The sequence below is a fragment of the Rana temporaria genome, chromosome 2 (assembly GCF_905171775.1).
Source record: "Rana temporaria chromosome 2, aRanTem1.1, whole genome shotgun sequence".
Taxonomy (NCBI): Eukaryota; Metazoa; Chordata; class Amphibia; order Anura; family Ranidae; genus Rana; species Rana temporaria.
The window spans coordinates 116,268,507-116,295,117 of NC_053490.1; the positions used below are offsets into that span (position 1 = coordinate 116,268,507).

At 44.9% G+C, this 26,611-nt stretch overlaps 1 protein-coding gene across 1 annotated transcript in view; it reads left to right on the forward strand.

Moving 5' to 3' along the window:
• Window positions 1-3,519: 3,519 nt before the first annotated feature.
• SCN8A (sodium voltage-gated channel alpha subunit 8) overlaps window positions 3,520-26,611 on the forward strand; it is a 251,372-nt gene continuing 228,280 nt past the window's right edge. The window contains exon 1 of the mRNA XM_040340817.1: window positions 3,520-3,618. The gene's annotated coding sequence lies outside the window, so the exon portion shown is untranslated. The remainder of the gene's footprint in view (window positions 3,619-26,611) is intronic.

Sequence of the window (26,611 nt, forward strand, 5' to 3'; positions counted from 1 at the left end):
AAACTGTGGATATTTACTAAAATACCGGGCGCAGGTGCACTTTAGCAACGGCGATCGTGCCATTCCAAAGGTAGGCCGTGCCGTGACTGGCGGCTCCCACGCGCGAGAGATGGCGGCCACCCGAGCGGTGTACGAGGACGGCTGCCGGGGCTTCAATCGGAGGTGAATATTACATAATGCTATGCATACAAGCTCATTATGCCTTTTGTCTTGCAGGGTGTCTTTTTTTTTGTTTTTTTTTGGTGCCTTTACTTCCTACAGCTCTAATGGACTGGCTCAGTGTTTCTGAACTTTTTTTCAGTCAAGGCACCCTTTGAAATTATAAACTTAAGTTGTTTATTGAATTCAAGGATTCTACTGTTAGCTTATTAGTTAACCAAAGCAATGTACATCTATCGCACATTGTACAGATTGACATAATTTTCCTTACCTGTAAACCTTATGTTAGGCCTCGTACACACGCACTGTTTTCTTGGCAAGAAAGCTGCTGGGAGAGCTTTTTGCTGAGAAAACCATGCGTGTGTATGAATGAATGAATGAATGAAAAACTTATAAAGCGCGGCGCATGTGAACTGAATCGCTTGATTTTTTCTTCCAAAGCAAATACACTTTTACATACTGGTACTGACTAGTATTCCAATGTTTCTCTTTTCCCACAATTTCTCTCCATCAGTCAGCTAATGTGACCCCAGTTCTGAGAGAAAGGGGCACAGGAGGGTCAAACAAGGATGCTGTGGAGGGGACAGACATCCTCCTTATCAACTGATGACTTAATTGGTTGTTAGAATGCCATTGTCTAGGAAGTTGTCATGGTGCATAATGAAAACCTGTGGCATTGTGTAAATAAAAGGCAGGCTTCATCCACCTGATGGCTTGTATACATTTTTTGATCAATTTTTAGGCACCCCTGAAGAAGCCTCAAGGCACCCCAAGGTCCCTGGGCACCCTGGTTGAAAAAGGCTTGACTGGCTGACTCTCTTGTAACTTGTATCCAAACCTATAGTATGACAATATTTTGTTGGTGATTTTGATCTAAATGGTTATACGTGGTCAATAGGGATGAGCGGAACACCCCCCTGTTCGGTTCGCACCAGAACTTGCGAACACACCAAATGTTTGTGTGAACTTTAGAACCCTATCAAAGTCTATGGGACTTGAACGTTTGAAATCTAAAGTGCTAATTTTAAAGGCTAATATGCAAGTTATTGTCCTAAAAAGTATTTGGGGACCCCGGTCCTGTCCCAGGGGACATGTATCAATGCAAAAAAAAGTTTTAAAAAACGACAATTTTTTCGGGAGCAGTGATTTTAATAATGCTAAAAGTGAAACAATAAAAGTGAAATATTCCTTTAAATTTCGTACCTAGGGGGGGGGGGGTGTAAAGTTAGCATGTGAAATAGCGCATTTTTCCCGCACTTTTCCCGCACTTCGAACTGTCCCTGCACAAAGTGTATTACCTGGCCGGCCGCAGAAAAGAGGGGGGGACAGAGTGCGGCCCCCCCTCTCCTGAACCGTACCAGGCCACATGCCCTTAACATGGGGAGGATGTCCCCATGTTGATGGGGACAAGGGCCTCATCCCCACAACCCTTGCCCGGTGGTTGTGGGGGTCTGCGGGCGGGGGGCTTATCAGAATCTGGAAGACCCCTTTAACAAAGGGGACCCCCAGATCCTGGCCCCCCCTATGTGAATTGGTAATGGGGTACATCGTACCCCTACCATTTCACAAAGGAAGTGTAAATAGTTGGAAAAAACACCCACACACACCGTAGAAAAAAGTCCTTTATTAATAATAAAAAAAATCCAGCGGTGGCAATCCCCTCTCGGTCCTGGCTTCCTGCTCCAATGTTGTCTGTATCCAGCGATGGGTGATCTCCGGTCCAGCGATGAGAAGATCCATCCATCCAGAGTGCAGCATCGCCGACCTACTCTCTCCGCTGGACACAGCCCAAGCGGAATGACGCGGCTCTAGCTTTGACATTTCTTATATAGGGGAGGTGGGCCACCTGTCACATGACCCTGCACCCTCTGACGCACCCTCTGCTACGTCACTGGGGAAGACCGGTCTTCCCCTTGCGTCAGAGGGGGCGGGGTCACGTGATGGGTGGCCCCGCCTCCTCTATATAAGAAATGTCAAAGCTTCACCCGCGTCATTCGCTGGGCTGTGTCCAGCGGAGAGAGGAGGTCGGCGATGCTGCGCTCTGGATGGATGGATCTTCTCATCGCTGGACCTGAGATCACCCATCGCTGGATACAGACAATGTTGTACATTCGACGTACAGTTTCGCTGCTCTGTCGAATCTTCTTTGAACATTCGACAGACACGATAATGATTCAATGGCAGATTCACAGTATAAACAGTGCAGCGCAAAAAATAACTAAAAATAAAAAAAATATAAATCAATGAGAAAAGAGAAGAAGTCCATAAGTGAATGTGGAAAAGAGAAAATCCTATCACTTTTCAATCACGTAGTGCAGTTATGTATAAGTGACCAAATGGATATCCTCCACCGTGCATAAGGATGGCCTCTCACCCCAAAAATCTGACCTTAAAAGATCACTAAGCATAATGATCAATCACAAGATCCTGGTAGAATAAGTCAAGAAATTGCTTGGCAGCCCCGTAGGAATCAACACGTGACCAATATACAGCAGCAATGATCCAACATGAAGGACAAAAACGAGAGAGATCTAATGCTCTCAGTAGCAACAGTTTATTGAAAATTAACACATTAAAAATCACTCACATGTTGGGGCACTCTGAACCGAGTGCCAGCTGACAGGCGTGTAATGTGGACAATAGAGAAGTGCAAACTGGGGCGATCGCGGGTGACGCCATGCGTAGCTCCTCCCCCTGTACGCGTTACATCCTGTGGGCGGGACTTCTTCAGCGTGGGGCAGATTTAACCTTAATTCATTCTCGTTTTCAGACGAATGCAATTTCTAACAAAAAACAAAATGAATAAAAACGAATTTCGGGAGTAACTAAATAAATGTATTTTTCGGACAAAAACGATATTCTGAAACGAAACATTTCAGTGTGCACATGTCTAATATCTAATAGTAGTTAGTCACATGGTTGACTTATTAGCTGGACTTGTTCTGCCAAGTTGAAGACATTTGTAGCCACTTCCTCAGTTTCTAGTGTGTCCAGAAGATCCCCCACCATGGACATATGTATCAGATGGACACAGGTAGTTTTAGCTTTTTTAGCAATTGCATACATTTATGTTTTATATGTATTTATATTGGTAGTAAGTAGTGGGGGTGTTTCCAGGGTTATGGAAGGGTTAATCCATGGTGCAGGAGGATATGGCTATGTATGTAGGTGAGACCCATGAGGGGTAACCTTGTGGTGTGTGGCTAAAGATTTAGTGCACCGGCAGCTCTGCTGATAGTAAGTAAGCGGCTCCTCCACTGAGCGCACAGCCCCCCGCCGGTACCTCCCAGCGGCCGGCACGGGCACGCCTGGAAGGATGCAGGGGATGCCCTGTTTGACATAACACCGGCGCGCGCTGCGGAGGCTCCAAGATGGCGACGGCCGCAGTTCCTCCTGCTGCAGCCTCCCCACCTCTGCAGTCCGGCGTCGCCTGCAGGGACTCCCGCTAGAGCCAAGCAAGTAAGTGTCTATGGGATGTAATGCCGGGTGGGGGAGAATGATTTAGCAGAGGCAGGGTGTGCGCTGGGGAAGACCTGGGACAGGCTGAGGCTGGGACTCCGCTGGAGTAGAGTGTTGGCTTGCTGGTGCTCGGGGCCCGGGATGGGGGAGGGTAGACTCAGGCACCGGCTCTTTGCCGCAGAGGCGATTCTGCCCTCAACTTCTCCGCTGGCTGCCCCGACTATAACCGGCCCGGTTCATAGCTTAGTAGGGAGCTCCACACTGCAGCCCTGATCTCCGGGCACCTCGGGGGCACTGCTGTATGAGGCATGGTGCTCATCATGGGATCTGGGGGGTCACTAAGTAGCTACTCAAGTGGATCACCTGTGCTGCCCCCCACCCCCAACCTTTGCTGTTTAACCCTGTCCCTGCTGAAATGCCATCATCATAATCACCATCATCCCCCCCCACACTTGGGGGTTCCTAGTGGGGTGCTATCCTTTTAGGGAGCCCCCCCTGCTTTTACATTCAGTGCCCCCCTCCATCCCTGTTCTTACCCTTCCTTCCATCTCTGAGAAAGGTGATCATGGTGAAAACCCTCCTGACATACACCTGCCAGTGCCCTGGGGAGAAGAGGGGGGGGGGGGTCTTCACACCATGACCCCCCAGCACCATCAGTGCGGCTACAGAGAATCACAAGGTGTCATCACTTTCCCTCCCCAGCCCCACCCGTTCCATTGTATGTGCAGGGGATGGGGGTCTGATCTGGAAGGTGGTGCTGCTGCTGCTGCTGGGGAGACGATCCTGCACGAGTTCGGGGCTGGGGACCCCCCTCCTGTGTACACAGGGTGTGAGGATTGCGGGTGTGGTAGGTGGGCACAGTCCTGCATGCTCTGCGCTCTGCTGTTATTTCATTATTGCCTTCTCTTGTAGTGATCAGTAATAATGCTGGCTGGGGGGCTCAGGCTGAGTTTTGCGGTGACTATGTGTAGGCTTCTCCTAGAGAAGTGTGTCGGATAGATAACCCGCTCCTATTCACTGCAGTATTTTTTCCTGTGGCCCTTATGTTCTGCAATGGCAATGCCTACACACAGCCCAACGGCGTCCCTGCCCCTGCCTCTCTCTGTCTAGGATGTGGATGGCTGGGTGTCATGGTGTGCACATGAATGATACCATCGCCGGCTAAGAGCACACGTGTCCCGGGCCAGCAGATGGCATATCCTGACACACAGCACATTCACTGCACAACTTCCTGACACACAGCACATTCACTGCACAAGTTCCTGACACACAGCACATTCACTGCACAAGTTCCTGACACACAGCACATTCACTGCACCCGTTCCTGACACACAGCACATTCACTGCACCCGTTCCTGACACACAGCACATTCACTGCACCCGTTCCTGACACACAGCACATTCACTGCACAACTTCCTGACACACAGCACATTCACTGTACAACTTCCTGACACACAGCACATTCACTGCACAACTTCCTGACACACAGCACATTCACTGCACAAGTTCCTGATACACAGCACATTCACTGCACAAGTTCCTGACACACAGCACATTCACTGCACAACTTCCTGACACACAGCGCATTCACTGCACAGGTTCCTGACACACAGCACATTCACTGCACAAGTTCCTGACACACAGCACATTCACTGCACACCTTCCTGACACACAGCACATTCACTGCACAACTTCCTGACACACAGCACATTCACTGCACAACTTCCTGACACACAGCACATTCACTGCACAACTTCCTGACACACAGCACATTCACTGCACAAGTTACTGACACACAGCACATTCACTGCACAGGTTCCTGACACACACAGCACATTCACTGCACAGGTTCCTGACACACAGCACATTCACTGCACAGGTTCCTGACACACAGCACATTCACTGCACAGGTTCCTGACACACAGCACATTCACTGCACAGGTTCCTGACACACAGCACATTCACTGCACAAGTTCCTGACACACACAGCACATTCACTGCACATGTTCCTGACACACACAGCACATTCACTGCACGTGTTCCTGACACACAGCACATTCGCTGCACGTGTTCCTGACACAAAGCACATTTGCTGCACATGTTCCTGACACACAGCACATTCGCTGCACATGTTCCTGACACACAGCACATTCGCTGCACATGTTCCTGACACACACAGCACATTCGCTGCACATGTTCCTGACACACAGCACATTCGCTGCACATGTTCCTGACACACAGCACATTCGCTGCACATGTTCCTGACACACACAGCACATTCGCTGCACATGTTCCTGACACACACAGCACATTCGCTGCACATGTTCCTGACACACAGCACATTCGCTGCACATGTTCCTGACACACAGCACATTCGCTGCACATGTTCCTGACACACAGCACATTCACTGCACGTGTTCCTGGCATTCAGGACATTCGCTGCACGTGTTCCTGACATTCAGGACATTTGCTGCACAAGTTACACACAAATGCAGCTGCATTCAGCTCCTGGTTACATCATGCATTATCTACAGCCATGATTTCTGCTTGTCACTTCATTTCCAAAGCCGACATACCTTTCCATGTCTATAGACTGCATGCAGGATGTCTTCCCTTCCCTTAGAGTGTAAGAAAGGAATGGATGTTGGGTCACATGCAGGCCCGTGTGGAGTCCCTGTCCCTAGGATGGTGATCCCTACAACTGGCATTAGGTGGGAAGGGATATCAGGAGGATTGGAAGGCTTATTTAAACAATGGTATAAAGGGAGTTAGAGTAGTTGCCTGTAGCAACCAATTAAGTTTAACTTTTGGAACAAAGTAAGTAATTGAAATGTCATGTAGGGATAACGTCTGTGTGTGATTCCCTGGGAGCATGGTGCGGAGGAGTCTATACAGACGTGGTGCTGAATGGACAGCTCCATACACAGTGACTGTACTATGGACAGCTCCATACAGAGTGACTGTACTGTGGACAGCTCTATATATACCTACAGCGTGGTGCTGAAAGGACAGCTCCATACTGACGAACCGTGCTATAGACAACTACATAAAGACTTGCGGCGTGGTGCTGAAGGGACAGCTCCGTAGAGAGTAGCTACCTGGCGGCATGGTGCTGAATGTACAGCTCCACTGGCTGATTTGTAGCACGGTGCTCAATGTACAGCCCCACTGGCTGATTTGTAGCATGGTGCTGAATGTACAGCTCCACTGGCTGATTTGTAGCATGGTGCTGAATGTACAGCTCCACTGGCTGATTTGTAGCATGGTGCTGAATGTACAGCTCCACTGGCTGATTTGTAGCATGGTGCTGAATGTACAGCTCCACTGGCTGATTTGTAGCATGGTGCTGAATGTACAGCCCCACTGGCTGATTTGTAGCATGGTGCTGAATGTACAGCTCCACTGGCTGATCTGTAGCATGGTGCTGAATGTACAGCTCCACTGGCTGATCTGTAGCATGGTGCTGAATGTACAGCTCCACTGGCTGATTTGTAGCATGGTGCTGAATGTACAGCTCCACTGGCTGATTTGTAGCATGGTGCTGAATGTACAGCTCCATAAACACTTATCTGTTCAATGGACAACTCCATAAAGACTGGCCACCTTATAGCATGGTGCTGAAAGGCCAACTCCATAGAGAGTTTTTTGTTCAAAGCACATTTCCATAAAGACTGGTTGCCTTTTAGCATAGTGTAGAATGGACAGCTTCCTAAAGACTGATTGTCTTGTAGCTTGGTCCTGATTGGACAACTCCATAAAGACTATGGGCTTGATTTAGCAAAAGGAAAAAGTCTGTGCACTTTGCACTTGCACTCTGCAAGTGCAGTTGCTCCAGAGCTTAATAAATGAGCAGAAGATCTGCTGACTTCCATCATCCAATTATGTGCATTATGTACATTTTATTTTTTCCTTGCATGTGATTGGGTACTTTTTTCATAGTGAAGCCTTAACTAATTTACTATACTCTGGAGCAACTGCTTTTGCAGAGGGCAACCTTGCAAAGTGCACAGTCTATTTGCCCTAAGCGAATCAACCCCAATCTGTCAAAAGCACAGTTCCATAAAGACTGGCTGCCCTTTAGCATGGTGTTGAATGGACAACTCCATACAGACTGGCTGCCTTTATCATAGTGCTGAATAGACAGGTTTCTAAAGACTGCTTGCCTTGTAGGATGGCCCTGATTGGACAACACCGTCAAGACTGGCTGCTTTGTTGAAGGGAATGAACAGCTTCATAAAGACTGGTTGCCTTGTAGCATAGTGCTGAATGGACAACTGGCTACTTTGCAGCAGGGTGTTGAGTAGACTAGTCCATAAAGCTTGGTTGCCTTTTAGCATAGTGCTGAATTTGCAACTCCATAAAGACTGGCTACCTTGCAGCATGTTGCCCATTAGACAGCTCTATAAAGACTGGCTACCTTGTACTATGTTGCTTATTATACAGCTCTATAATGACTGGCTGGCTTGCAGCATGTTGCTGAATAGACAGCTCTATACAGCCTGGCTGCTTTGCAGCATGGTCCTAAATGCACAGCTTCATAAAAACGAGTTGCCTTGCAGCTTGATCCTGAATGGACAGCTTCATAAAGACAGACTGCTTTACAGCGTGGTGCTGAATGGACAGCTCTTTAAGGATACCGACTTAAAAGGATTGTGCTGAATAAGCACCTTTAGTCATCATTACATGGTTGTATAGATGCTTAATGGATGTATATCTATTTGTAAGAGTTGGTTTATTGAACTTCTAAATTTTGCAATTATTCCAGTAGAAAGTATGACTCTAGTTTAGATTTATAGTGACAAAAACTATTTTACTTAAATGTTTACATTACATCTCTTGGCTTTACTGTTCTACACATTGTACTGTTTCACTGCTTTTGGCCTTTTCCATATCCATACAATAGAACTGGCCTTTTTATTTTTAAATCGTATACAGAATTTAAAGGGTAAAGAGACACATGCATCAAACCACCTGCATACACACAAATATTGTGTTTTTTGTCATACCGAATACAAGGTTAAATATGTGTTCTACAATATGAATACCACTGCCGCTGTTTTTGCAGATACTTTGCAAATAAAGTAGATGTGAAGCTCAGTGTCAGAAAACTTTAGTAATAAAGAATAAATCCATAATAAACACATTATGTAAGCAGAAGTGTGTTGTAAAAGGATATACTAAAATATGACACCCAATATTCCTTCATGATTATTCTAAAAACTTGTAGAAAGGAAAAGTTAGACATGGAAACTTTAGTGGGTGCGTTTCTGCCACTTTTTCCCCCCACGGCATGTAATATTCTTTTGTCAGTGGGAAACACAAATTTTTACTATTTCTTCAACAAAATGAAAATGAACAAGCTATATTGGAAACAAAGGTGTCATCACGATCACACAACACAATTGCATATTTTAAGTCAAAGTAGGAAATTGTGGAAATTGGGCACCTATGTTTCATCATGTGTACATATTTCAACATTATGGTAGGAAAAAAGCTGTGGGAAACTTATGTTTAGTTTATGGTTAAAGGTGGTTAAGGGCCATATATTTTTCAGAGCTGATTCCTGATCTATCCATTTCCAAAATGTCAATTACAGGTGTGAAACAGTTGAATAATTCACTGTTCGGTTTCTTATCTCTTTGAGACAGCACTGGTGATATTTATCCTTACTAGCTTAGATCTTTTTCTACTCTCTAGATAGAAACATAAGTGGCTTCTCATGTCTTTTTCGTAGTCTATAAAGGTTACTTATGCGGGTATATCTGCCTCTAAGAATCATTTCATAAGTTGGTTACGTTATATATCATTTTCATTGTGTAGCATCATTTCAACTTTTAGATTTATTTTATATTATTAGCTTAGCTTTATCAAATATGACTAGTTTTATCACTATATGAGTTAATGAAATATCTTTGTGCATCAAGCACTTTATTTATAAATATTAGTTGATTTAGTACTTTATACAACTCAAGTTTTACTTTTTGGTGGTTTGAATAGCCGCTGGTTTCCTTTTCCAGAAGCCTTCAGTGGTGAAATTCCCCTGCAGTTATTTGTGTCTCTGCTGTCTCTAGTAAGGCTGATAACAAGATTGTCAGCCTTGTGTATCTGGAATCTCTAAGGCCTCGTACACACGACCGAGTTTCTCGGCAAAAACCAGCAAGAAACTTGCTGGGAGATATTTTTTTGCAGAGGAAACCGGCCGTGTGTACATTTTCGTCGAGGAAACTGTCGAGAAACTCGACGAGCCAAAAAGAGAGCAAGTTCTCTATTTCCTCAACGGGAATGGAGAAACTTGCCTTGTCGAGTTCCTCGACAGCCTAACAAGGAACTCGATGAGGAAAACGATGTGTTTCGCCCGTCAAGTTCCTTGGTCGTGTGTACGAGGCTTAAGGCTTCGTACACACGATAGGTTAACCAGAGGACAACGGTCTGAAGGACCGTTTTCATCGGTCCAAACCGATCGTGTGTAGGCCCCATAGGTTATTTAACCTTAGGTAAAAAAAATGGCAACTTGCTTTAAAATTTAACCGATGGATTGCTAACCGATAGGTCAAAACTGATCGTTAGTACGCACAACCATCAGTTAAAAACCCGTCCATGCTCAGAATCAAGTCGACGCATGCATGGAAGCATTGAACTTCGTTTTTTTTCAGCACGTCGTTGTGTTTTATGTCACCGTGTTCTGACACGATTGTTTTTTTACTGGTGGTGTGTACGCACAACGGACCATCAGTCAGCTTCATAGGTTAACCTAGGACAACGGTCCTTCAGACCGTTGTCCTCTGGTTAACCTATCGTGTGTACGAGGCCTAACTGTTTTGTTTCATTTAAAATGATTGGGAATACATTGTATAAAAGTGATGCTGGAAATTCTAGTAAGCATGTGTTGTCACGGGAGCTTCCCGAGATGCAAGTAATTAGAAGGTGATTCAGCTTGCTTGCAACTACTCAAAAATGAAATGTTTGTTTCTGGATGTAGGTAGCATGTCACGAAAACAGAAAATATACTCTATTTTTCATTTAGGAGCATACTTACGGATCTCATACTGAAGTCCATTTCTATTTTCTGAAGCTCTCTTGTCTGTTTTTCCATAAAGGAAAGCCTAAAGATGTTCTAAAAAATGTCTTTACTTTCATGCATTCTATGCATGAAGGTAATAAACCTTCAATATGTGGTTCCCCCCAATACTTATTCAAGGCAGACTATGACCCATTGATGTGCACAAGAACAGCTGCTCTCCTGGGTCTCTGCTTTCTTATTGGCCCTCACTACTGTCGATCACAGCCAGCGAGGAGGGAGTGGAGGGCAGTGCCAATCCAGGTTTTGTGTGTCTTATGCACACACAGAAGGGCTCAGGTGTGAACACGTAGAAGTGCCCCCATAGCAAGCAGGTTGTTATAGGGACAATTGGAGAAGATCACGAGCCAGGAGCCCCGGTGGTGGATTTGAGGAAAGGAGGATTGGGGCTGCTCTGTGCAAAACCATTGTACAGAGTAGGTAAGTATAACACATTTGTTATTTAAGTTTAGATTCTGCTCAAGCAGTGGCAATGCCTCTGCGTCACACAGAACTAGTTTCTTGTTTAAGCTCACAACTGGAAGTATCAGAAAACTATATGGCCAATGGGACCTAGAAGGTGCCTGGATGAATTGAAAGGTTAAGAGATTTTATTTTTAAATAGGTAACATCAAGGGGGTGCATTTTCTTTTTCAGAGTTGTCTGCTTTAAAGTGATTGTAAATCTCTGACATGAAATATGAACCAAACACATCCCTCTAAAGTGTTTACCTGTCTCAATCCAGAGCACTAGGTGTCATTTTCTCTGCTTCCCTATTCCTCTGCTATCTGTGTGAGTCACTTCTGACAAGTTTTACCTGACACCAAGAGAAAAAAGGAGAGGAATATCCTGTACACAGCCTGTGATTGACAGCTTCAACTCTGTTCCTGTGTGCTGTGTGAAAAGGGGGGGGGGGGTGTCCCTTCCCTCCAATACGCTCTCATAGCTATTCTCACTGATCTCTGCAGTGTGTAATTTTTAGCTCTCTGCCCCCAGTGTTTTAACAGCTGAGACAAGCTTTATACATTCTGGAGTTTTAACAGGTGTAGAGAAATTAAACCTGCAGATACACAGCTTATGTAGGAGGGGTTGTTTCATCTCTGTGTATCACCTGGGGCCAGTCACTTCACTGGGTATATGTAAGGGCACAACCACTTTATACTTCTGGCGACTCCCACATGACAAGAGGTTTAAGCCTTAACCACTTCCCAACTGCCACATGCCGATATACTTCGGCAGAATGGCACAGGCAGGCAAATGGACATATCTGTACATCCCTTTAAATTTGCAGCGTGCCTCGTGAGTGCCCCTGCGGGTCCTGGGAACTCGATGTTCCTGGGCGGCCCGCAATTGCGGTCGGGAGAGGAAGAACAGGGAGATGCCGATGTAAACATGTAATTCCCTGTTCTTCCTTGTGACAAGACAGTGATCTCTGCTCCCTGTGATCGTGAGCAGAGATCACTGACGTGTCACTCGTAGCCACGCCCCATAAAAGTTAGAGTCACTCCCTATGACACACTTAACCCCTTCAGTGCCCCCTACAGGTTAACTCCTTCCCTGCCAGTGTAATTTTTACAGTAATCAGTGCATTTTTATAGCACTGATTGCTGTATAAATGACAATGGTCGCAAAAATGTGTCAAAAGTGTTCGATTTGCCCACCATAAAGTCGCAGTCATGATAAAAATTGCAGATCGCTGCCATTACTTTTAAAACAAAATAATAATAATAATAAAAATGCGATAAAACTATCCCCTATTTTGTAGACGATATAACTTTTGCGCAAACCAATCAATATATGCTTATTGCAATTTTTTTTTTTTTTTTTACCAAAAATATGTAGAAGACTATGTATCGGCCTAAACTGAGGAACATTTTTTTATTTTTTTTTAAATGGGATATTTATTATAGCAAAAAGTAAAAGAAAAAATTGTCGCTCTTCTTTTTTTTTTATAGCGCAAAAATAAAAATCCTAGAGATGATCAAATAAGACCAAAAGAAATCTCTATTTGTGGGAAAAAAGGGCATCAATTTTGTTTGGGAGCCACGCCGCACGACCGCGCAATTGTCAGTTAAAGCGACGCAGCGCCGAATCACAAAAAGTGGCCCGGTCATTTGGCAGCCAAATGCTCTGGGGCTGAAGTGGTTAACATTAACAGTTACCCTTATGTCTATCCCTCTTCCAAACCATAACCCAACACTCATATATTAACTCCCTAATCCACTGCTGACTATAACCACTTAAAGACCAAGCCTTTTCTGGACCCTTTTTTAAAAAATTTAAATCAGTATTTTTTTGCCAGAAAATTACTTAACCCCCAGCGGCACTGCCCGTTGATTTCAATGGGGTTTCATACTGGAGTGAATGGAGCGGCTCTTTCAGGGCGTTTTGCAGGCGCTATTTGTATCGCTATAGCGCCTGCAAATCGCCTCAGTGTGAAAGGGGTCTAAAGTTAAAGTCTAGATTTTGCAATAATCTTCTAAGCCCAGGGGACCATGACACAGAGGAAGCGGGTTGAATGACGCTGGTTATAATTTAACACAGAAGACTGATGGCATTTGGTGTCAAAACGTTTACTGTGGGTGACAATCCTGCATTAAAAAAGAAGTATGGGCTTTACAAAAAAATTAAATAAAAATATATATTTTACTCCTCTAGGTGTATTCAGCATTGATTCAATCGATCTGATCTGCATCTGTACCCCGCTGGCTCTACATTGAGAACTGTCTGATAAAAAAACTCAGTTCTCCCCTCACTGCTCTCTGCAAAGGGCCGCGACTGACAGTCGCGGCTCTGGACCGGCTCTGTGACATCAGCCAACAGCGGGCTTTAACCTGAAAACGGGCTTTAGGCTGAAAACGGGTCACAGGAATGCAGAACAAACTGCACTCCTGTAATCCACAGGAGACGTACAGCCAAAAAAGCTTCAGTTGTACTTCTCCTTTAACCACTTCAGATCCGCGCTATAGACGAAAGACGTCCACAGCGCGGCTCTCAAGTGCCAGGTGGACGTCCCTGGACGTCCTGTTGTTTACATTCCCTGTGCGCGCCGCTGGGGGCGCGCAGCGGGGAAACACTGTGCCCAGCGCATCGCTGGGAAGCCGATGCGCGTGCCTGGCGGCCGCGATGTCCATCAGGTGCCCGCGATCGGGTACCTGACGGACACAGAGCTCCACGTCTTGTCAGGGAGAGAGAAGACCGAGACCGATCTGTGTCCCTTGTATATAGGCACACAGCATCGTTCACCTCCCCCAGTCAGTCCCCTCCCCCCACACAGTTATAACACACCCAGGATACACATTTAACCCCTTCCTCACCCCCTAGTGTTAACCCCTTCACTGCCATTCACATTTATACAGTAATTAGTGCATTTTTATAGCACTGATCGCTGTATAAATGTGAATGGTCCCAAAATTGTGTCAAAAGTGTCTGATACGTCCGCCGTAATATCGCGGGCCTGACAAAAAAATCGCAGATCGCCGCCATTACTAGTAAAAAAAAAAAAAAAATCATAAATCTATCCCCTATTTTGTAGGCGCTATAACTTTTGCGCAAACCAATCAATATATGTTTTTTTTTAACAAAAATATGTAGAAGAATACGTATAGGCCTAAACCGAGGGAAATTTTTATTTTTTTTAAAAAAAAATTGGGATATTATTATAACAAAAAGTAAAAAATATTGTGTTTTTTTTAAAAATTTTCTGTCTTTTTTTGTTTATAGCGCAAAAAATAAAAATCGCAGAGATGATCAAATACCACCAAAAGAAAGCTCTATTTGTGAGAAAAAAATTATAAAAATATAATTTGGGTACAGTGTTGTATGACCGTCATTCAAAATGCGTCAGCGCTGAAAGCTGAAAATTGGTCCGGTCACGAAGGGGGTTTAAGTGCCCAGTAATGAAGTGGTTAAGGATGATTTTTGCAGCAAAAATGTTTTGTTTTAATACAGTTGGCCTCTGTATTCAAAAGATATTCTTTAACCTGGAGTGCTACTTTAAGTCACTCAGTTATCCTTTAGGCCCCGTACACACCATAGAATCTATCCGCAGATAAATCCCATCAAATGGGTTTCAGCGGATAGATTCTATGGTGTGTACACTCCTGCGGATATTTATCCTCGGATAAATCTCCCCTGGGATGGATTTTCAGCAGATGAATATTTGCTGACATGCTCAACAAATCCATCTGCTGAAGTCCATCCCAAAGGATGGATCCGCTCGTCTGTACAGACTCACCGGATCCATCCGTCCAAAGGGATTCCCTGCATGCCGCGTAATGATTTGACGCATGCGTGGAATTCCTTATATGACAGCGTCGCGCCCGTCGCCGCGTCATAATAGCGGCGACGGCGCGACACGTCATCGCCAGAGGATTTCAGCGCGGATTTCAATGCGATGGTGTGTACACGCCATCGCATAGAAATCTGCTGAAATCCTCGAGAGGATTTATCCGCGGATACGGTCCGCTGGACCGTATCGGCGGATGAATCCTCTCGTGTGTATGGGGCCTTAATCTTAGTTTTGTATAATTGCCTGCAACATAAGCACACACCTCTATACAAGATCTTTTGGAGGCAAAACATATCCAATAAAAAAAATGTAAAAAATCGAATTTCTTCATCAATTTAGGCCAATATGTATTCTGCTTCATATCTTTGGTAAAAAATCCCAATAAGCGTATATTGATTGGTTTTGCGCAAAAGTTATAGCGTGTACAAACTATGGGATATATTTGTGGAATATTTTTTTTTTACTAGTATTGGTAGCGATCAGCGATATTTAGCGGAACTGAAACATTGCGGTGGACAAAACTGACACTAAGTGACACTTTTTTTGGGACCAGTAACACCAATACAGTGGTCAGTGATAAAAAAAATGCACCGTCACTGTACTAATGACACTGGCAGGGAAGGGGTTAACATCAGGGGCAATCAAAGGGTTAAATGTGTCCCTAGGGGGTATTGAGTGAGTGAGTGTGAGTGAGTAACTTGTATAGCGCAGCAAATGCGAACTTAATCGCCTCAAGGCGCTTGTCATCCAGAGTAGTACAGATCTTTCAGAAGAGGTGGGTCTTTAGCTTTTTCCTGAATGCCCGATGGTTTTCTTCCAAGCGGATGGTCGTGGGTAGAGCATTCCAGAGCCGTGGTCCTTGGACCGAGAATCTTCGTTCTCCTTTCGATTTGTAGCGGGATTTAGGAATTTGGAGAAGGTTTTGGTTGGTTGACCGAAGCATGCGCTTGGTGACGTACGGTTTTATTTTCTCGCATAAGTATTGAGGAGCTTTTCCCTGTGAACATTTGTGGGTGAGGCAGAGCGTCTTGAATGTCACCCGGTCCTGTACGGACAGCCAGTGGAGGGACCTCAAGACTGGGGCGACTGATTCCCACGGCTTTTTACCTGTTACCAGTCTGGCTGCCGTGTTCTGGACGACTTGTAGACGCGCCATCTGGTATTTTGGTAGCCCTAAGTAGAGGGAGTTTGCGTAGTCGAGTCGTGAGTTGATGATTGTTCCGACAACTACTGCCGTGTCTTCTTTCGGGATAAAGGGGATGAGTCTACGTAGCATGCGGAGCAGATGATGAGAGCTGCTGACGACTGATCCTATTTGTGCATCCATCGTCATGTCTGAGTCGAAGATGACTCCGAGACTTTTGATTTTTTTGCTTGGTGCGATGGTTTGTCCGAGGATGGTGGGTGGTGTCCATGTGGTCCTAGCAATGGATTTTTTATTTGCGTGAAGGATGAGTAGTTCTGTTTTCGATCCGTTAAGTTTGAGGGAGCTATCGGTCATCCAATTGTCGATCAGTGTGAGGCACTTTCCAAGTTCAAGAAATTGGTCTTTTTTGTTGGTGATTCGAAGGTAAAGCTGCGTGTCGTCCGCATAGGAGTGGTAACGCAGGTCCTGTCTGCTGATGATTTTGAGGAGCGGGTGGATGTAGATGTTGAAGAGTAGAGGTGAGAGGGGTGATCCTTGCGGGACTCCGCATGTGATGGTCCGTGTTTCTGATGTGAAATCTCCAAGTTTCACGGTCTGGGTACGATTTTCCAGGAAAGATGCGAACCACGGTAGGGCTGCGTCAGAGACTCCTGCTACTTCTTTGAGTCGCGTGAGCAATATGTTGTGATCTACTGTGTCGAAGGCTGCACTAAGATCCAGCAGCACTAGGAGACAGGATTCTCTGTCATCTGCTGCTTCAAGGGCGTCATCCCATATCTTGAGAAGAGCCGTTTCTGTGCCGTGGCCTGGGCGAAAACCTGATTGTAGAGGATCTAGGAGTTTGTGGTCGTCCAGGTGGGGCTGGAGCTGTTGCACTACTGCTTTCTCCATGATCTTGGAGATCGTGTTCAGGCTTGTTACCGGTCTGCGCTGGTTAGGGTCTTTCGGATCGAGGTTGGGCTTCTTTAAGAGAGGTTTTATTATGCCTTGTTTGAGGTTGTCCGGAACCATCCCTTCCCTGAATGATTGGTTTATGATGTGCGTTATGGTGGGTGCCAAGATGTCCGTGCATTCTTTCAAGAGTTTTGTCGGGATGATGTCGTTTGGGGATGTGTTGTCTCGGAGGCTTCTGATGATGTTTTTTGTGGTGTCGATGGTAATTGGGATCAGCTCGAAATTCATCGAAGTTTTGTTGATTTCTTCTTCTTGCTGTATCTGAGTGGGGTTTATGTTTTTTTTCTGTTGAACTGTTGCCCGAATCTTTTCAATTTTGTCGATAAAAAAGTCTGATAGTTCGTTGCAGAATTCTTGTGTCTCACTTGCAGGGGGCTCCAAACAGGAGGGGTTCATAGCCTTAGAGACTAGTTTAAAAAGTTCCCGTGGATGGTTTATGGCTTTGGAGATGGTGTTTGCGAAATGGTCTTTTTTGGCTTTAAAGATTGCTTTGTGGTAATTTTTGGTGAGGGTTTTGTACTTTGTGAGGTTTTCTTTTGATGGGTTCCTCCTCCAGGCTCCTTCAGCTCTTCTGCGTTCCTGTTTCAGTAGAGTGAGAAAGTCATTAAACCAGCCTGAGTTATTTTTTCGGTTGAGAGCTCTGCGTTTTGGAGCGACTGTATCTGCTGTTTGTAGTAGTGCTTTGTTTAAAGCGTTGAGAGTTTGCTCCGTTGAGTGGTTCGGATTTGGTACGTCTATTTTAGTTGCTAGTGTGATTTTGAAGAGCTCAGAGTGTAATTTCTTCTTTGATCTTGCCCAGTGTATAGTTGTTGGGAGTTTGGGTTTTTGAAGGACGGTATCGGTGGTTAATATGAATTTGATGGCGTGGTGGTCCGTCCATGGTAAAGGTCTATTGTCCATAGTGTTGACATTCACGTTTTGTATGAAGATGAGATCCAAAGTGTGACCTGATGTATGTGTTGAAGTCTTTATCAGTTGCTGCAGACCCCGTTCTTCCAGTTGGTCGATGCAGGCGGTAGCGATGGGATCCTGAGTTGAGTTAGCCCAGAGGTTGAAATCCCCAAGTAGCAACAGGTTTTTGGTTTTCAGAGTGTGCGTCGAGAGGAATTCGGAGAAGGGTAAGAGGAGATGCGTTTTTGGTCCAGGTGGTCTGTAGCATAGTAGTATATGGACGGTTTCTTCTGGTGTAGTTTGAAGCTGCAGGGTCAGAGTTTCCATAAAGGGCAGAGAGTTCTGTAGAGTAGGTTTGGTGAGAGCAAGGTGGGATTTGTAGATCACTGCAAGGCCTCCTCCTCTTTGTCCTGTTCTATGTTCGGTTAGGATGCGATAATTTTCGGGCACCAATTCTGCTAAGATGGGGTTACAGTCGGGTGTTAGCCAACTTTCTGTGATAAAGAGGCAGTCTGTATTGTGTTGGACGATGAAGTCATGGATTTCCTTTCTGTGTTTGACTGCAGATCTTGTGTTGATCAGGGCGCATTCTAAGTGTTGAAGTCGCTGCGGTGGCTTCTCTTTTTTTGGGTTTGGTTGGCGGTAGATTCTTAGTAGTCGTTCTTTCTGTAGTGTTTTTTCAGTGGTGGCTGGAAGCGTAGCGGCCAACTTCCTTAAGTTGCGGAGGGTGTCCGCTGCGTACTTGATGATGATCATGGTGGGAGATAAATTGATGGCGAAATGCTGGTACTGTAATCCTGTTGATCCAACGATGATGGGGATGGTCCTCGGGGGGGGGGGGGTGCTGTTCCCGGAAGGTTCAGTTGGTATTCGCTCAGTGACAGTGATGAGGATCGGTAAAAATGCTGCAAAAAAGATGGTGACCCGGCCTAACCGCCCCCCTTCAGTTGATCCAGAGGAAGGCGAAAAACCCTTGCCTAGCGGCCAATTGCTGTAGCAAGGGAAAAAATTCCTTCCTGACCCCAGTGGCGATCGGAAACCCTGGATCAAGCTGCTAGTGTGGACCCCGGTTAGACTTACCTGGGAGGTGTAGGGTGAGCTAGGAAAAGAACGTGCAGAATGGGGTGGGAGAAAGGAGGGGGAGCCGAGATGGCCCTTACTTACCGGGTTGTGGTTATGCTACTGTCCAGATGTCTCTTGTCTGTGGTCCCCTGGGTGTTGATCAGTGTCTGTGTGGCCTGAGCGTTCCCAGGCAGGTCGGCTTAGGGTGGGTGGTGAGGAGTCCTTTTGCCTCAGCTGGGTGTACCAAGATGGCCGCCGGAACCACAGCTAGGCCCGAGCCACGGTCTGTCCTGGTTCTCCTGGCCGAGATGCACTTCGTGGGCCTGTCTGGCTGGAGGCGATGTAGAGGAGGAAGAAACAGGGGAAGCAAAGCCGGTGGCTGGGGCTGGGCCGCAGCCGCGCTCTTTCCTGCTGCTCAGCCCGCTTAGGGGAAGTGTCCGAGGACACCTGGGAGACCACAGGCGGCAGGCGGCGGCTGCGGCGGCGGATGAACTGGTGAGTGGAGCGGGGGGGGGGGGGGTTCTGGCGGGGTCCCGCGGACTGTGTGCGGCGAAAGTCGCCTCGGTGGTCCGGGGGGGGGGGGCTCCGCGGCGGGTGAAAAAAACGCCGGACTCAGCTGAAGGGAGCTGGTCGGCGGGCCAGGTGGTCCCGGGGGGGCTGGATCCCGGGGTCTGGATGGAGCGGCTGGGGAGGTGAGTAACGGAGTGCCGAAGCGGGGGAGAGGGGAGCACCGGGATTCGGCTCTGAGACCGCTCTGGGACAGCTGACAGGAGCTGCTGCAACACACGTCCGCACGTGTGCTCTGACTGTTATTGTCTAACTGTGGGGGGTGTGCTGTGAGGAAAACAGAGATTTGTGTTCCTGCTGAGCAGAAACACAAGATCCCCTCTGGCAGAACGGTAGTCTGTCTTGTTTACATAGGCAGACCGCCTTTCTGCCTCTCCTCAGCGGGTCCCGATTATTTGCTCTCGCTATGTCCAATCACAGCAGGAAAGGGAGGGCCGACCTTCCACAGTATATCTGCGTGGGGCGGTCTATAAGTTCATATTTATTTGTGACTGGAATGTACCTTTTAAATGTTTTAAACACTTCTTTTATTGTGGTGTAACATTCTGCTGAGCTTATTTTGTATTTTACATGAAGTATTTCTGTTTTGGATGCTGTTGAATAAGAAGGCCAGTCTGCTTTAATTCATCCCAAAGGTGTTCTATCAGGTTGAGGACAGGACTCTGTGCAGGCCAGTCAAGTTCCTAAACTTCAAACTGGCTCATCCATGTCTTTATGGACTTGCACTGGTCCAAATCATTTGGTGGAGGGGGGAGGATTATGGCATGGGTTTATTTTTCAGGGGTTGGGAAACTCTTAAGGCATCAGCATACCAAGACATTTTGGGAAATTTCATGCTCCCAACATTGTGGGAACAGTTTGGGGATGATCCCTTCCTATTCTAACATGACTGCACACCAGTGCACAATGTAAGGTCCATAAAGACATGGATGAGCAAGTTTACGGTGTAGGAACTTGACTGGCTTGCACAGAGTCCTGACCTCAACCCGATAGGACACCTTTGGGAGGAATTAGAGTGGAGACTGATCTTCTCATTCAACAGCATCCGAAACACCAGAAATAATTCATGTAAAATGCAAAATTAGCTCAGCAGAATGTTAAACCACACAGTGGAAACTGGCCTAACGTCAGTGTCTGACCTCACAAATGCACTTCTGGAAGAATGGTCAAACATTCCCATAGACACACTCCTAAACTGGACAGCCTTCCCAGAAGAGTTGAAGCTGTTATCGCTGCAAAGTTTTTTTTTTTTTTTTTTTTTTACAGTATAGTGTACATGTATATTGCAAACACTAAAAGGGAGAAGTTGGTTATTGCATGCAACAAAATCCATTCTATACTTTTATAGACATGGATCCTTTTTTCAACCAATGTTTTGCTTTAAACTTTATTCAACTTTGTTTATTTAACCTTTTTTCACCATGTTAAAGGGGTTGTAAAGGAAACATTTCCCCCCGCTAAATAGCTTCCTTTACCTTAGTGCAGTCCTCCTTCACTTACCTCATCCTTCCATTTTGCTTTTAAATGTCCTTATTTCTTCTGAGAAATGCTCACTTCCTGTTCTTCTGTCTGTAACTCCACACAGTAATGCGAGGCTTTCTCCCTGGTGTGGAGAAAGCCTCTTGAGGGGGCGAGCAGGAGTGTCAGGACGCCCACTAACACACAGCTCCTTTCTCTATCTGCAAAGTAGAGAGTGTCCTGACTTGCCTGCTCGCCCCCTCCCCCCTCAAGAGGCTTTCTCCACACCAGAGAGAAAGCCTTGCATGGTGTTGAGTTACAGACAGAAGGCATTTCTCAGAAGAAATAAGGACATTTAACCACTTCACCCCCGGAAGAATTTACCCCCTTCCTGCCCAGGCGAAATTTCAGCTTCCGGCACTGCGTCGCTTTAACTGACAATTGTGCGGTCGTGCGACGTGGCTCCCAAACAAAATTGACGTCCTTTTTTTCCCACAAATAGAGCTTTCTTTTGGTGGTATTTGATCGTATTTGTGCTATAAACAAAAAAAGTGCGTCAATTTTGAAAAAAACACAATATTTTTTACTTTTTGCTATAATAAATATCCAATTAAAAAAAAAAGAAAAAAATTCTCAGTTTAGGCCAATACGTATTCTTCTACATATTTTCGGTAAAAAAAAATCGCAATAAGCGAAGTGACTGGTTTGCGCAAAAGTTATAGCACCTACAAAATAGGGGACATAATTCTGATTTTTTTTTCCAACACCTAGAGGAAGAGGAGATTGTAGTGAGGTGGGAGAGTCATATACAGTACCAACAAGCAGAAAGTTTGAAGTTCAGTTTCTCTGCTGAGATAAGATAAACAAGAGGTGACACAGTCGTAGTTTTAAATATGTGGAACTTTGCTTTTCTACACTTTTTGTACACATTGTAAAGTGAGCAAGTTGGTTAAATAATAAATGCAACGTGGACTAAAGTTTTGCCTTAAAATATCAAAATAATTAAAAAAGGGTAACGTTTTATTACAAAGCAAATCTAAGAGAGGTCTAAAAAAAAAAATCTAGCATTAACCAGATATCGGATTGCGTATACTATCCAAGTTGGCGTAATGTACTGTAGAACTATGTTTTTTTAATGTAAAAAAAAACATATGTGCTGTAAGGGCTCGTTCATACTTGTGGTTGGGGGTGGTGAATCCAGGTGGTTGATTTGTGGTTTTACCATCCCCCAACCACTGGCCTGAACACAAACATACAGTTTCTCACAGCTGTACACATGCCACGTCTCCGATGCTCTTATTCACAGCCATGTAAAAACCTTAACAGCATGTCGCTATCGATGGTTGGTGACACCATCAAATGTGACTAATGCAACTCTACTGCACCACAACAGCATTCGATGGATGCAATTGCGGCACAGTAGTACAGCAATTATAGGGTTAAATCAGGGTTCGAGTAGGCAACATATCGCCTCCTCACTGACTGTCAAACACCTCTAAAAAGTGATCAGGTTAGTGCCTGCCACACTTGTGAACAAGCCCCTAACACTTAATTATAAGTTATTATAAAGGGACCTGTATAACAGTCTAAACAAGTACCAAAATTCATTTGCTATGCGATCTACAAGCCTCATAAATTAAAATAAGAATCTTCCTTATATCTCCTAACTAAGCCAAATCTTCCCTAATTTGTGTCTTATGCCGCGTACACACAATAATTTTTCGGGTTGTAAAAAACAAAGTTTTTTAAAAATGTCATTTAAAACGATCGTGTGTGGGCTTCAGAGCATTTTTCGGGTTCTGAAAAACGACAATTTTTTTTTCCGAACATGCTCTATTTTTTCACGACCTTTTAAACAAAGTCTTTTTTCGGGTTGTAAAAAATGATCATGTGGGCTTTAACGACGTGAAAAACCCGCGCATGCTCAGAAGCAAGTCATGAGACGGGAGCGCTCGTTCTGTTAAAACTACCGTTCATAATGGAGTGAGCACATTCATCACGCTGTAACAGACAGAAAAGCGCAAATCGTCTTTTACTAACAGGAAATCAGCTAAAGCAGCCCAAAGGTTGGCGTCATCCGAATGGAACTTCCCCTTTATAGTGCCGTCTTTGTTGTTGTACGTCACTGCGCTTTGCTAGAGCATTTTTTTTTTCACGATCGTGTGTGGGCAATGTCGTTTTAACGATGAAGTTGAAAAAAAAAACGTCTTTTTTTCTAGAGCCTGAAAAACTTTGTTTTTTACAACCCAAAAAATTATCGTGTGTATGCGGCATCACACATTCTCCCTCCACTGCAGCAAACAGGGTAGCATTTTAGCAACAGAGGCAGCACTGTCCAGAAAGCAGTGGAGGCATTAGGTGTGATCAGGTGCTGATAGACAAGCTACTAATGTGGTGGCACCCAAGCAGGATCACTCCTGAGCCACTGCTCTGTGTCTCCATTCACAGCATGGCTTAGACCCCACCCCCCCCCACTCTCTCCTCATTAGGGATTGACAGTAGCGGGAGCCAATGGTCTGCTTTATGCCCCATATTTTTACTATTGGTAGCGTGTGTTTGAGAGCTAAATAGATCCGTATGCACCAAATTTGTCTTGGGCTTTTTTTCACATGACCCCTTGGAAAAAGCATGGTTTGTTAAGATTGTGGTTACTTTTGTAAATGAGCAATTAGCTGATAAGAGGTCAGCTATACAATAGTCTTCAAATTAATGCTGCAGAACTTTTGTACTGGTTATTGCATGTAAGCCTGCATCATTTAAACTAGCCCTGTCTTGAGACAGATGGGGGGACTGCTTTGCTGACTTCTCTTCTATAATCATTGGTGTGTGCAGCCTATTGCATTAGGTGGGCACCCCAAAGCTCAAACACACATGCATGTATATACAGTGCCTTGAAATAGTATTACAATTTTCCACATTTTGTCATGTTACAACAAAAAACGTAAGTGTATTTTATTGGGATCTTATGTGATAGACCAACACAAAGTGGCACGTACACCGAGCAAAATTATAAACGCAACACTTTTGTGTTTGCCCTATTTATCATGAGCTGAACGCAAAGATCTATGACTTTTTCTATGTACACAAAAGGCCTAATTCTCTCAAATATTGTTCACAAATCTGTCTAAATCTGTGTTAGTGAGCACTTCTCCTTTGCCAAGATAATCCATCAACCTCTCAGGTGTGGCATATCCAGGTGCTGATTTGGCAGCATGATTTTTTCACAGGTGTGCCTTAACCACTTAAGGACCGGACCAATATATAGTTACATAGTTACATAGTTACATAGTTAGTCAGGTTGAAAAAAGACACAAGTCCATCCAGTTCAACCACAAAAAAAAAAAAAAAAAACACAGTAAAATCCTATACACCCAACTCCATACCCACAGTTGATCCAGAGGAAGGCAAAAAAACCCCAGCGGAGCATGATCCAATTTGCTACAGCAGGGGAAAAAAATTCCTTCCTGATCCCCCGAGAGGCAATCGGATTTACCCTGGATCAACTATACCTACAAATCTTAGTACTCAGTTATATTCTGTACATTTAGGAAAGAATCCAGACCTTTCTTAAAGCAATCTACTGAGCTGGCCAGAACCACCTCTGGAGGGAGTCTGTTCCACATTTTCACAGCTCTTACTGTGAAAAAACCTTTCCGTATTTGGAGGTGAAATCTCTTTTCCTCTAGACGTAAAGAGTGCCCCCTTGTCCTCAGTGATGACCGTAAAGTGAATAACTCAACACCAAGTTCACTGTATGGACCTCTTATATATTTGTACATGTTGATCATATCCCCCCGTATTCTCCTCTTCTCAAGAGTGAATAAATTTAGTTCCTCTAATCTTTCCTCATAGCTGAGCTCCTCCATGCCTCTTATCAGTTTGGTTGCTCTTCTCTGCACTTTCTCCAGTTCTCCGATATCCTTTTTGAGAACTGGTGCCCAAAACTGAACTGCATATTCCAGATGAGGTCTTACTAATGATTTGTACAGGGGCAAAATTATATCTCTGTCTCTGGAGTCCATACCCCTCTTAATACAAGAAAGGACTTTGCTCGCTTTGGAAACCGCAGCTTGGCATTGCATGCCATTATTGAGCTTATGATCAACTAAAACCCCCAGATCCTTCTCCACTACAGACCCCCCCAGTTGTACTCCCCCTAGTATGTATGATGCATGCATATTCTTAGCCCCCAAGTGCATAACTTTACATTTATCTACATTAAACCTCATCTGCCACTTAGTCGCCCAATCAGACAGAGCATTGAGGTCGGCTTGTAAATTGGAGACATCCTGTAAGGACGTTATTCCACTGCATAGCTTGGTGTCATCTGCAAAGACAGAAATGTTACTTTTGATCTCAGACCCAATATCATTTATAAATATATTGAAAAGTAAGGGTCCCAGCACTGAACCTTGGGGTACACCACTGATAACCTTGGACCATTCAGAGTAAGAATCATTAACCACGACTCTCTGAATTCTGTCTTTCAGCCAGTTTTCTATCCATTTACAAACTGATATATCCAATCCTGTAGACCTTACCTTACACATGAGCCGTGTGTGCGGAACTGTATCGAACGCTTTTGCAAAATCCAAATATATCACGTCCACAGCCACAATATGCTGCTATATGACCCAAGGGGTTTTTACAATTCAGCACTGCGTTGCTTAAGGCTGCATTCACACCTAGGCGTAGGCAATAGCGGCGTTTTCCGGCGTTTTTTTCCGGCATTTTGTCGCGCATATTCATGCTAATATGCGCGTTTGCATACAGCGTTGTCCGACGTTTTTGTACTTTGAAGTTTTTTTTTTAGCCAATAGGAAAAACTATCATCTTTTCATCACTTGTTGCTATGTTGGTAGATTTTTTTAATCTTCTGCATGGGCGACAAGTTCTATTGACGAAACGCCCGTAGCAAACGCCCGTTGTCGCGCAAGTCGCTTGAATCGAGCGTTTCCATTACTTTCTATGGGAAATGGAAACGCTCAAATACGCGCATATCGCGCGATATGCGCGACAAAAAAGGGTCCGGAACTTTTATTGACTACATGCGATGCGCGTCAGGCGCATCGGCGTTCAGATGTGAACCATGCCCATAGCCTTACATGTATTTTGGTCCCTCTGGCGTTTGTGCGCGTCGCGCTACAGGCGACAAAACGCCAAGGTGTGAATGGGCTCTTAACAGACAATTGCGCGGTCGTGCGACATGGCTCCCAAACAAAATTGTGTCCTTTTCTTCCCACAAATAGAGCTTTCTTTTGATGGTATTTGATTGCCTCTGCGATTTTTTATTTTTTGCGCTATATACAAAAATAGAGCGACATTTTTGAAAAAAAATCTATATTTTTTACTTTTTGTTATAAGAAAAAACAAATAAACTAAATTTTAGTCAAACATTTAGGCCAAAATGTATTCAGCCACATGTCTTTAGTAAAAAAAAATCGCAATAAAAAAAGAAATAGCTACCTAGCGGGAACAGCGACACTAATACAGCGATCAGAAAAATTATCGCTTAGTGACACTGGCAACAGGGAGTGAAAGGGTTAACTAGGGTCGGTGATCAAG